This window comes from Carlito syrichta, unplaced genomic scaffold (genome assembly GCF_000164805.1).
Source record: "Carlito syrichta isolate Samal-C Ts95f unplaced genomic scaffold, Tarsius_syrichta-2.0.1 Scaffold56411, whole genome shotgun sequence".
Lineage (NCBI taxonomy): Eukaryota > Metazoa > Chordata > Mammalia > Primates > Tarsiidae > Carlito > Carlito syrichta.
The window spans coordinates 11,203-21,542 of record NW_007000507.1 but is presented as its reverse complement, the minus strand read 5'-3'; the positions used below and the strand labels follow the sequence as shown (position 1 = coordinate 21,542).

General features: G+C 40.4%; 1 pseudogene; it reads left to right on the top strand.

The window, feature by feature from the left end:
- LOC110594735 overlaps window positions 1–9,297 on the top strand; it is a 41,623-nt pseudogene extending 32,326 nt beyond the window's left edge.
- Window positions 9,298–10,340: the final 1,043 nt, after the last annotated feature.

Sequence of the window (10,340 nt, the reverse complement as noted above, 5' to 3'; positions counted from 1 at the left end):
TTTTGCTGAGGATTGTTCTGGCTATTCTTGGTCATTTGTGTTTCCACATGTATTCCTGTATTGTTTTTTCTGGTCTGAGAAGAATGTTGCTGGTAATTTGATGGGTATTGCATTAAATCTGTCGATGGCCTTAGGTAAGATGGACATCTTCACAATGTTAATTCTTCCAATCCATGAGCATGGGCTATTTTTCCACTTGTTTCTGTTGTCTTTGATTTCTTTGAGCAGTATTTTGTAGTTTTTATTGTAAAGGACTTTCACATCCCTGGTTAGGAAGATGCCAAGGTATTTCATTTTTTGTGTGTGGCTATTGTGAATGGTATTATGCTTCTTATTTGGGTTTCTGTTTGTTTGTTTTTGGTGTAAAGAAATGCGATTTTCTTTTGCACATTTATTTTATACCCTGAGACTTTGCCAAAGTCCTTTATTAGTGCAAAGAGGTTATTGACAGATTCTCTTGGGTTTTCAAAGTACACAATAGTGTTGTCTGCAAAGAGAGACAGCTTGACTTCCTCTTTTCTTATTTGGATACCACTAATCATCTCCTCTTTTCTGATTGCTCTAGCCAGGACTTCCAATAGTATATTGAACAGGAGGGGTGAGAGTGGGCATCCTTGTCTTGTTCCCAATTTCAGGGGAAATGGTTCCAATTTTTGTCCATTTCGGAGAATGCTGGCTGTAGGCTTCTTGTAGATGGTTTTTTATTATTTTGAGGTATGTTCCATGTATGCCTAGTTGTTTGAGGGTTTTTATCAAGATGGGGTGCTGGATTTTATCAAAAGCTTTTTCTGCATCTAATAATATAGTCATGTGGTTTTTTGCTTGGACGTCTGTTGATGTATTTAATTACATTTATGGTCTTGCAAATGTTGAACCAGTCTTGTGTCCCAGGGATGAAGCCTACTTGGTCATGATGGATGATTTTTGAGATTTTTGAGATTTTTGAATTCGGTTTGATAGGATCTTGTTGAGGATTTTAGCAGCTATGTTCATCAAAGATATTGGCCCATAGTTCTCTTTCTTTTTTGGGTCTTTACCTGGCTTGGTACTCATGTGATGTTGGCTTCATAAAATGATTTGGGGAGAGTTCCATCTTTCTCAATCACCTGGAATTCTTTCAGTAGGATTGGTACCCACTCTTCCTTAAATGTCTTGTAGAATTCTGCTGGAAAGTCTTCTCGTCCAGGGCTTTCTTTTTGTAGGTAGTTTTCTTATTACATAGTCAATTTCCTTGATTGTTATTGATCTATTTAGTGTCTCAATTTCTTCTTGTTTCAACCTAGTCAGGTGTGTGATGTCAGAAAGTCTTCCATTTCCTTAAGGTTTTCAAGTTTGTTTCCATACAAGTGTATATGGTAGTCTCTAATGACCTTTTGTATTTCTTCAGGGTCAGATGTGACTTCATCTTTTGTGTTTCTCATTGTGTTTATTTTGGCTTATTCTCTTTTTTTCTTGCTTAGTCTAGACAGGGGTGCATCGATCCTTTCAAAGAACCAGCTTTTTGTTTCATTGACTTTTTTGTATTATCTTTTTGTCTTCCATGTCCCAGATTTGGGTTTTTATTTTGGTGATCTGGATTCTTCGGCTGAAGTTACGGTTATGATGGTCTTGCTTTTCCAGCTTCCTTAGGTGACTTGTTAGCTGTTAATTTGTGATCCTTCCATTTTCTCTTGTGCATTTGTAGAGATATTAATTCCCCTCTTACTACAGCTTTCATGGCATCCCAGAGATTTTGGTAAGATGTTTCTTCTTTTTCATTTGTTTCTCTGTTTTGATTTCTTTGTTGACCCAGGAGTTTTTTTTAGCATCATGTTATTTAGTGTCCATGTCTTTGTGGGTTTTGGGGGAACCTTGTTGGTGTTGATATTTATTTTTATTCTACTGTGGTCCAAGAAGGTTCATGGCAAAATTTAGATCTTTTGAAATTTGTTTATGCTTGATTTATGGTCAAGTATGTATGCGATCTTAGAATATGTTCCATGTGGTGATGAGTAGAATGTATGCTCTGTGGTCGTTGGATGGAGTGTTCTGTAGGTATCAATTAAATTCATTTGGTCAAGAGTCACACTGAGGTTCTGGAAATCATTGGTGATTTTTTGTCCTGATGATCTGTCTAGGGTTGTGAGTAGGGTATTACAGTCCCCAGCTATGATAGTATTAGAGTCAATATCTTTTTTGAGTTTACTTAGAAATTGCTTTATGAAAGTTGGCACTCCTATGTTGGGTGCATATATGTTTAGGACAGATATTTCTTGTTGATGGATTGAACCTTTTATCATTATGTAGTGGCCTTCTGTATCTTTTTAAGTTTTTGATAGCGTAAAGGGTATTTTGTCTGAGATTAAGATTGCAACTCCTCCTTTCTTTTTTCTTCTGTTCACCTGAAAATTTGTTTCCATCCTCTTACTTTGAGTCTGTGAGAGTCCTTTCTAGTAAGATGAATCTCTTGATGGCAATATATTGTTGCCTGGTGATATTTTATCCATTTTGCCACTCTATATCTTTTCAGTGGTGCATTTAGTCCATTCACATTCAGGCTAATTGTTGAAATGTGAGAGTTGATCCCTATCATAAGGTTCTTATAGAGTTGTTGTTATTGTTGTTGTTCCTCTTTGTTTGTTGTCTTTCTTTTGGTTTTGGTTGGTTCATGTGTGTTTTACTCTTTTTCCTGTACTCTTGTGAAGAACGTTGTTGTTCCTTTTTCCTTTTCTTCCGTGTTTAGTACTTTCTTAAGTGTTTCTTGTAGAGGTGGTCTGGTGGCAGCGTAAGTTCTTAGGGATTGGATATTTGGGCAAGATTTTAATTCTCCCTCACTGATGAAGCTTAGCTTGGCTGGGTAGGTTATTCTTGTTTGAATTGTTTATCTTTTAGAACTTTGAAGGAGAGCTCCAAGTTCTCCTAGCCTGCAGGGTTTCTGTAGATAAATCTGCTGCTATTCTAACTGGTCTTCCATGGTAGGTAATCTGACCTTTTCTCTTGCTGCTGTTAGGATTTTTTCTTTTATACTTACTGTGTTTAGGTGAATTATTATGTATCTGCGAGTTGGTCTTCTCATTTGTTGTCTTACAGGGGTTCTCTGAATCTCTTGTGTTTGAATTTTCACATCACTGATGAGATGAGGGAAGTTTACTTGAATAATCTCATGGAATGTTTGTTCCAGAGTGAACTCTGTCTCTCTTTCTGCCTCAGAAAGTCAAATTACTCTTAGGTTCAGTCTCTTGAAGTAATCGCTCATCTCTTGAAGGTTTTGTTCTGTCTTTTTAAGCTTCTTTTCTATGTTTTTGACAGTACTCTATTTTGGCCCTCAAATTCTGAGATTCTTTCTTCTGCTTGGCTAAATCTGCTTTCCATGCTTATCAGTTTGTCATTTATTTCATTCACTGTATTCTTTACTATAGTTATCTCGGTTATCTACTCCTTCCTAGTTTCCTTTTGTTTTTCAATTCTTTTTAATCTCTCCATTAATGTCTTGATATCTGGATTTATAGTTTGAGGCCACTCATTCTGGTTGCTCTTATTGTTTGCATTCCAAAGTCAGTTTTCTTAGTGTCTGACCCCCCAGGGGTCTGTGAGAGACCTATAGTCTTCTTTTGGTTTTTCTTCATTTGTGTAGATTTTTCTCTCCCCCCCTTCCCTCCCCTTCTTTAATTCTGTTTTTCAGGGAATGTGGGGTTGCTTTTACTTCTTTTTGTTCAATCTCCTGTTCTTCCTTATAAGCATCCTCTGGCTTTGTTCACTTTTGAGGCTGGACTGTGGGTTGGGGTTGTACTTTTTGCAGTTTTGAGATTTAATTGAGGGGGAAGCTGTGATTCAGAATCTATCTGCAGATCCCAGTATCCACCAGCAGGTGTATGGGTACATTGGAACCCACTTCCCACTGCCTACAATTTGTCCATGCAGTGTGGTTTAGGTTTGCTCCCTGGATCCAAAGGAGGTATAAAAATGAAAATAATGGAAAAAGGGGGGTTCAAGAGGAAGTTGGGGAGAGTGAAGAGTAAGAGGGAAAACAGACACATATACCAACTAACGAATCAAAAGAGACAAGACTAGAAAAGTATAAAAAACAAACAAGATTCCCTAAAGCATACTGGTAATCACACACAGTCCAATAAATTCATGCCTTTTGATATGCTTTTCCCCAACACAAACAAGTAGTCTAACTCAAAAAGCAAACAAAAGTGACCAAAACAGTCAAAGCAATAAAATAAATAATCAAAATAAGAAATAGGACTAGCCCTGGAGTCTTTCCTGAGTGTCTAAAGTCTCTTCAACTCTGATCTCTAGCCTCTCCCCTTTGCATGCAGATAGACTTACTCATAGGTTGGGTTGATTCCCTTGACTTGCTGCCTGAGAGGTCTGCCACAGGACTGAGTTGCCTGTGTCTGATTCAGTGTAAGGGAGGGCCTTTTGTCTCCTGTTTGGCAAGGTTACCTTAGAAACTAAGGTGGAGACTGCTCGTAGATGGACAGGGCAATGGCAGCAGCTTTGGGCTCCCCACAGGGCACTTCAGCCAGGAATGGAGCTGGTATCTCTGAGGGATGGGTGCTTAGAGCATCCCTGGGTCAGCTTTGGGCTCCCCACAGGGCACTTCAGCCAGGAATGGAGCTGGTATCTCTGAGGGATGGGTGCTTAGAGCATCCCTGGGTAATGGCAGCTTGAGATGGGGCTGAGCAGGGACCTGAAACCCAGGACAGGGGCCTAGAACTTTGAGGGTCGAGCACTAGCTGCAGCTTTGAGTGCTTCAGCCCGTGTGGTGGTGAGAGGCCAGAGGCACAGGTGCTGGGGGTCTGCATGGGCAGTGGTGGCATTGGGTCTGGTGGGGTGCCCCAGGCAGGAATCGAACCTGTAGTTCCAAGGGGAGGGCATGGAGGGCCTCCCCTGGCTGCCATAGCCTGAGACTGGGCTGGGTGCCCAGCCAGGGAGAGAACTGGTAGTGACTGAGTGTGGACAGATCAGTGTAACCAGTAAGGGAACCCAGATCTCCACAAGGTGGTATCCGAGGGCCTCCATGGGTGGTGGTGGGTGGCTTGGGGCCCGGTGAGATGGTGTAGCCGGGGAGGGAGTTGGGAGCTCCACTTGACCGGGGCCTGGAGCCACCTGGGGTACAACAGCAGCAGCAGAGGGGTTGCAGTAGCCAGCCATGTGTGGGACCGAGGGTCTCTAGGCCTCAGATCGGTGTGGCTGGTGGTGGGCAGGGGGTTGGGGGGGAGTAGAGGAAGGAAAGTAAGAGTCTTTATGAGAACTCACTTTTGGAGAATCTCACAGTCCCATCTGTGCCATCGCCATCTTACCAGAATTCAGTCTTTTAGTAACATTCTATGCCATATACTATGATAGGTGCTGGAGAACAAAAGGAATAAAACAGACACAGTCTCTTTGCTTGCAGAACTTATTTTCCAGTGGGACAAGATGGAAATGACAAAGTAAATGACACAAATAAATATATACAAGCACAAATAATATCAAAATATCAAAAACCCAAAATAAGGATCTTATGCCACTGTAGGCATGGTTCTGAGTACTTAGCTTAACCCTTCACTGAGAAAGAGCACTTCAATATGCTTATTGAATGAGAGAATGTATTTATGCCTAATAATATTTGTCTTTTTTCTTAGGATCTCACACAGCAGTTGCAGCAGATAGAAGCTGAGCATAATACTTTAAGGAACACTGTGGAAACAGAGAAACTGGGGTCCAAGATTCTGATGGAAAAGATGGAACTTTAAAGTGGGAGAGAAAATTATCCTTGCACAACATACAGAAAAAAATACATCATATTTTGGAACTGTCTGAGCAAGTTGCCAAGTCCAGGCTGAACTGGAGTCTCAGTACAGTGCTTTGGAGAAGGAGCACAAAGTGGAATTGGAAGAGAAGGATGCTCACATTCTGGGCATGCAAAAGACTGAACAAAAGCTGCAGTCTGCCTGTGATGCTCTGAAGGATGAAAATTCAAACTTCTTCAACATGAACAACAGCTCCTGGAAAAGACTGAGCAAGCAGGCCAAACCCAGGCTGAACTGGCATCTTGGTACAATGCTTTGGAGGAGAAACACAAAGTCAAAATGGAAGAGAAGAATGCTCAAGTTATGGATCTTCAAAAGGATGAACAAAAGCTGAAATCTGCCTGTGATGCTCTTGAAGGGTGAAAATTCAAAGCTTCTACAACATAAGGAACACCTTATGGAATAATCTGATCAAATAGGCCAAGTCCAGGCTGAACTGGCATCTTGATACAATGCTTTGGAGGAGGAGCACACAGCAGAAATGGAAGAGAGGAGACCTTACATTCTGGATCTTCAAAAAGATGAACAAGAGCTGGAATCTGCCTGTGATGCTCTGAAGGATGAAAAGTCAAAGCTTCTAAAACATAAGCAACACCTTCTGGAACAGTCTGAACAAGCAGGCCAAGCCCAGGCTGAAATGGCAAATCTTGATACAATGCTTTGGAGGAGAAGCACAAAGCAGAAATGGAAGAGAAGGATGCTTACATTCTGGATTTTTAAAAGGATGAACAAGAGCTGAAATCTGCTTGTGATGCTCCGAAGAATGAAAAGTCAAAGCTTCTCCAACATAAGCAACATCTTCTGGAGCAGTTTGAGCAAGCAGGTCAAGCCCAGGCTGAACTGGCATCTCGGTACAATGTTTTGGGCAGAAGCACAAAGCAGAAATGGAAGAGAAGGATGCTCACATTCTGGATCTTCAAAAGGATGAACAAGAGTTAAAATCTGCTTGTGATGCTCTGAAGGATGAAAATTCAAAGATTATACAACATAGACAACATCTTGTGGAACAATCTGAGCAAGCAGACCAAACCCAGGCTGAAGTCCAGTCTCGGTACAGTGCTTTGGCACAGGAGTGCAAAGCAGAAATGGAAGAAAAAGATGCTCACATTCTGGATAAGCAAAAGGCTGAGCAAGAGCTGCAATCTGCCTGTGATGCTCTAAAGGATGAAAATCAAAACTTTTCCAAGATAAGCAACATCTTCTGAAACAGTCTGAGCAAGCAGGCCAAGCCCAGGCTGAACTGGACTCTTGGTACAGTGCTTTGGTGCAGAAGCACAACGCAGAAATAGAAGGGAAGAACGCTCACGTTCTGTATCTTCTAAAGGCTCAACAAGAGCTGCAATCTGCTTGTGATGGTCTAAAGTATCAAAATTCAAATCTTCTTCAAGATAAGAATGAACAGGCAATTCAATAACCTCAGGCTATTCAGCAGCTGGAAGGTCAGTTTTTGATTGTTTTTGAAGTTTACATTCTAGCACCAGAGTGGCTCATATTTAATATTTTCATGGCTCTGTTAATGAAATTATTTGCTCAAACCAATTGAATCATTAGAAAGACTGAAAAATACACTACTCCTGAATGCTTTGGTGCACTTTTTCTGCCTCTGACTGAAGTTATAATGTCTTAATATTATAACTATCATTACAGTACCAAAACCATGATTGTGATGTTCCAGATATCTGATGGAATGGTATGTGAAACATGACTGATCTGAAGAGTTCAGTTATTGAAATGAGTAGGATTTGACTTAATTTGTGGAAAGCTCAGAACAGGTATAGATGCTTAAGTAGGGAGACTGAATTGCAGAGAATTATCATTAAACCTAAAGATGGATCTCAATGCTTTTCTTAAGGGTGAAAATTTCTTTTTAAGGAAAACTTATCCTTTAAGAAGGTATAAAGATTAATTGTGTTATTATTAAAGTAATATGTGCCTGTAAAAAATTGGCCAGCTTAGAAGTTTATCAATTGAAAATTGAAACTTACTTAATACCAACATTCCATCTCACCAGTCCTCTTCCCCAAGTTATAACCTCTACTAATATATTGGCATATACCTAGAAGAAAGATTTTATTTATTTTTGTTTCTTTTATTTTTGGAGTTGGATTTGCACTCTGTCATCCAGGCTGGAGTGCAGTGGCATGCTCATGGCCACCGCAGCCTCAGTCCACTGGGCTCAGGTGAACCTCCCACCTTAGCCTTCCAAACAACTGGAACTATAGGCATGCGCCACCATGCCCAGTTAATTTTTCAATTTATCATGAAGATGAGGTCTTGCCAAGTTGCCCAGGCTGGTCTTGAACCCATGGGCTCAGGCAATCCTATCAGCCATCCCTCCCAAAGTGCTGGGATTACAGGTATGAGCCACTGCACTTGGCAAACAAAAGACTTTGGAAGCAATTAAGTTGAAAATTCCTTTCAAAGAGCTTTACTGGGTGTTACATGAACATGCTATCCTCTTAACTGAACCATGTTCATGTTTAAACCCATGCTATGGATTCTTAATAGGACAGATAACACCTAAGTAGAGAGTGACAAAAATAAAAACCACTAAAATCAGCCGGGCTTGGTGGCTCAGCCTGTAATCCCACGCCTTTGGGAGGCTGAGGTGAGTGGATTGCCTGAGCCCACGGGTTCGAGACCCGCCTGGGCAGTGAGACCTCATCTCTACAATAAATCAAAAAATTAGCCAGGTGTGGTAGCGTGTGCCTGTAGTTCCGGCTACCTGGAAGGCTGAGGCGGAAGGATCACCAGAGCCCAGCAGGTCGAGGCTGCAGTGGCCGGGAGCGGCCACTGCACTCCAGTCTGGGCGACAGAGTGAGACTCCAACTCAAAAAACAACAAAACAAAACAAAACAAAACCACTAAAACCATTTTCAGGTGGGAAAGAAAATGAACTTTTAAAAAATAAACTGGCCTAAGCTGGGTGTGGCTTCAAGACCAGCCTGGGCAACTTGGTGAGCCCTTTTCTTCACAATAAATCAAAATATTAACTGGGTATGGTGGCACGTACCTGTGGTTCCTGCTACTTGGAAGGCTGGGGCAGAAGGACTGATTGCAGGTTGAGGCTTCAGTGGCCATGAGTGTGCCATGGCATTCCAGTTTTGGCAACAGAGTGAGACTCCAACTCAAAATAACCCAACAAACAAACAAACAAAACAAACAAAAAACCCTAGGCCTATTTTATTTGACCTCTGAAGGAAGTGGTTTGCTGCTGCGCCCTTTAGTCAATGAGAACTTTAAACAGTTAAAAAAAAAAAGTCATGGTATCAGAATTTTAATTTAAGGGAACTAAACTAGCAAACAGCATATGGTATACTCTTAGAAGTTAAGTTCAACTCATTAAGTTTCAGACTTAAAGCAGATAATTACATTTATTTGTTTTCTTTTACTTAGATCAACTCTAGGAAAAAAATCCAAAGAAATCAGCCAACTTGTTAATAAACCAACCTTGCAACAACATGAAATAGCATCTCACACTTCTTTCCCATATGTTTATAAAGAGGGTACACAGGTAACAAAATGTGAACTTCTTATAAATATGAACTATTTGTCTTTGCTGTATATATGCTTAGGAGTTGTAATGAGCATTTATTTAGAAAGCATATATACTTACCTTTTCTGCCTGAAAAAATGCTATTTTGAGGACAATTTTATGTGAAAAGGACATGAAAGGCATTAATTGTTGGAAGCCGGCCACGGAGGCCCACCTGAACGTTAGGGATCAAGGTGGGCTGTGGACCCTGAGACCATTAGGATGTGTTCAGGAGCTGTTTCCCCATTTCCTCTTCCCTTTTTTGCTATTTGGCCTATCTCATCACAAGGAACCCTGATGATCTAAGCATGAAGCTCTGAATGTACGACAGGCATGGCTAACTTTAGGAGTCCATTGTTCCTGTTTCTCACAGACTGCAGTTTTGGCTTTAAACTTAACAGTTCAAACTCAGGTCACATCTGGGAGCCTTTGATATGACACAAGCTTCATTATAAGATTTAAAAAGCATATTTGTAGAATTAGTATATATATATATAAAGTGCTGTTTTAACCTTAATAATATAGATAATTATTTAGGGTTACCAGAAATGGCTCAGCATGAACTTTGGGCTGGACCGCATTCCTGAGAGCCCAGCGTGTATCTTGGACTGAATTGCTTTTAAACTGGTTTTTAGCTATGGCTGGTGTAGGGTCTTTTCTACTTATTATAAGAATTAAATCTGTTTTATCCATGGATAGTATCCTAGGGTAGGTTCAGCTTACGTCAAAGAATTATGTTAGTTCAAGCATAATTAAACATGATATTTATAGAAATTAGAAATTTTTATAGACGTTAAGATAGATGTTTAGGATTTTAGAATAGCCATTTTGTTTAGAGATTGTAATCAATTGTTCTTAGAAACAGCCCGGCATGATCTTTGGACTGGGTCACATTCTTCAGGTACTGGTTTGAGCTATAATTAAGACATTCTGTAGTGCAGGTAGAATTAGCATAGAATAGAAAGATATTAGGATTTAAGTTAGTCATTAGGTGTTGTGTATGCATAAGCTTTAGAGGTTAT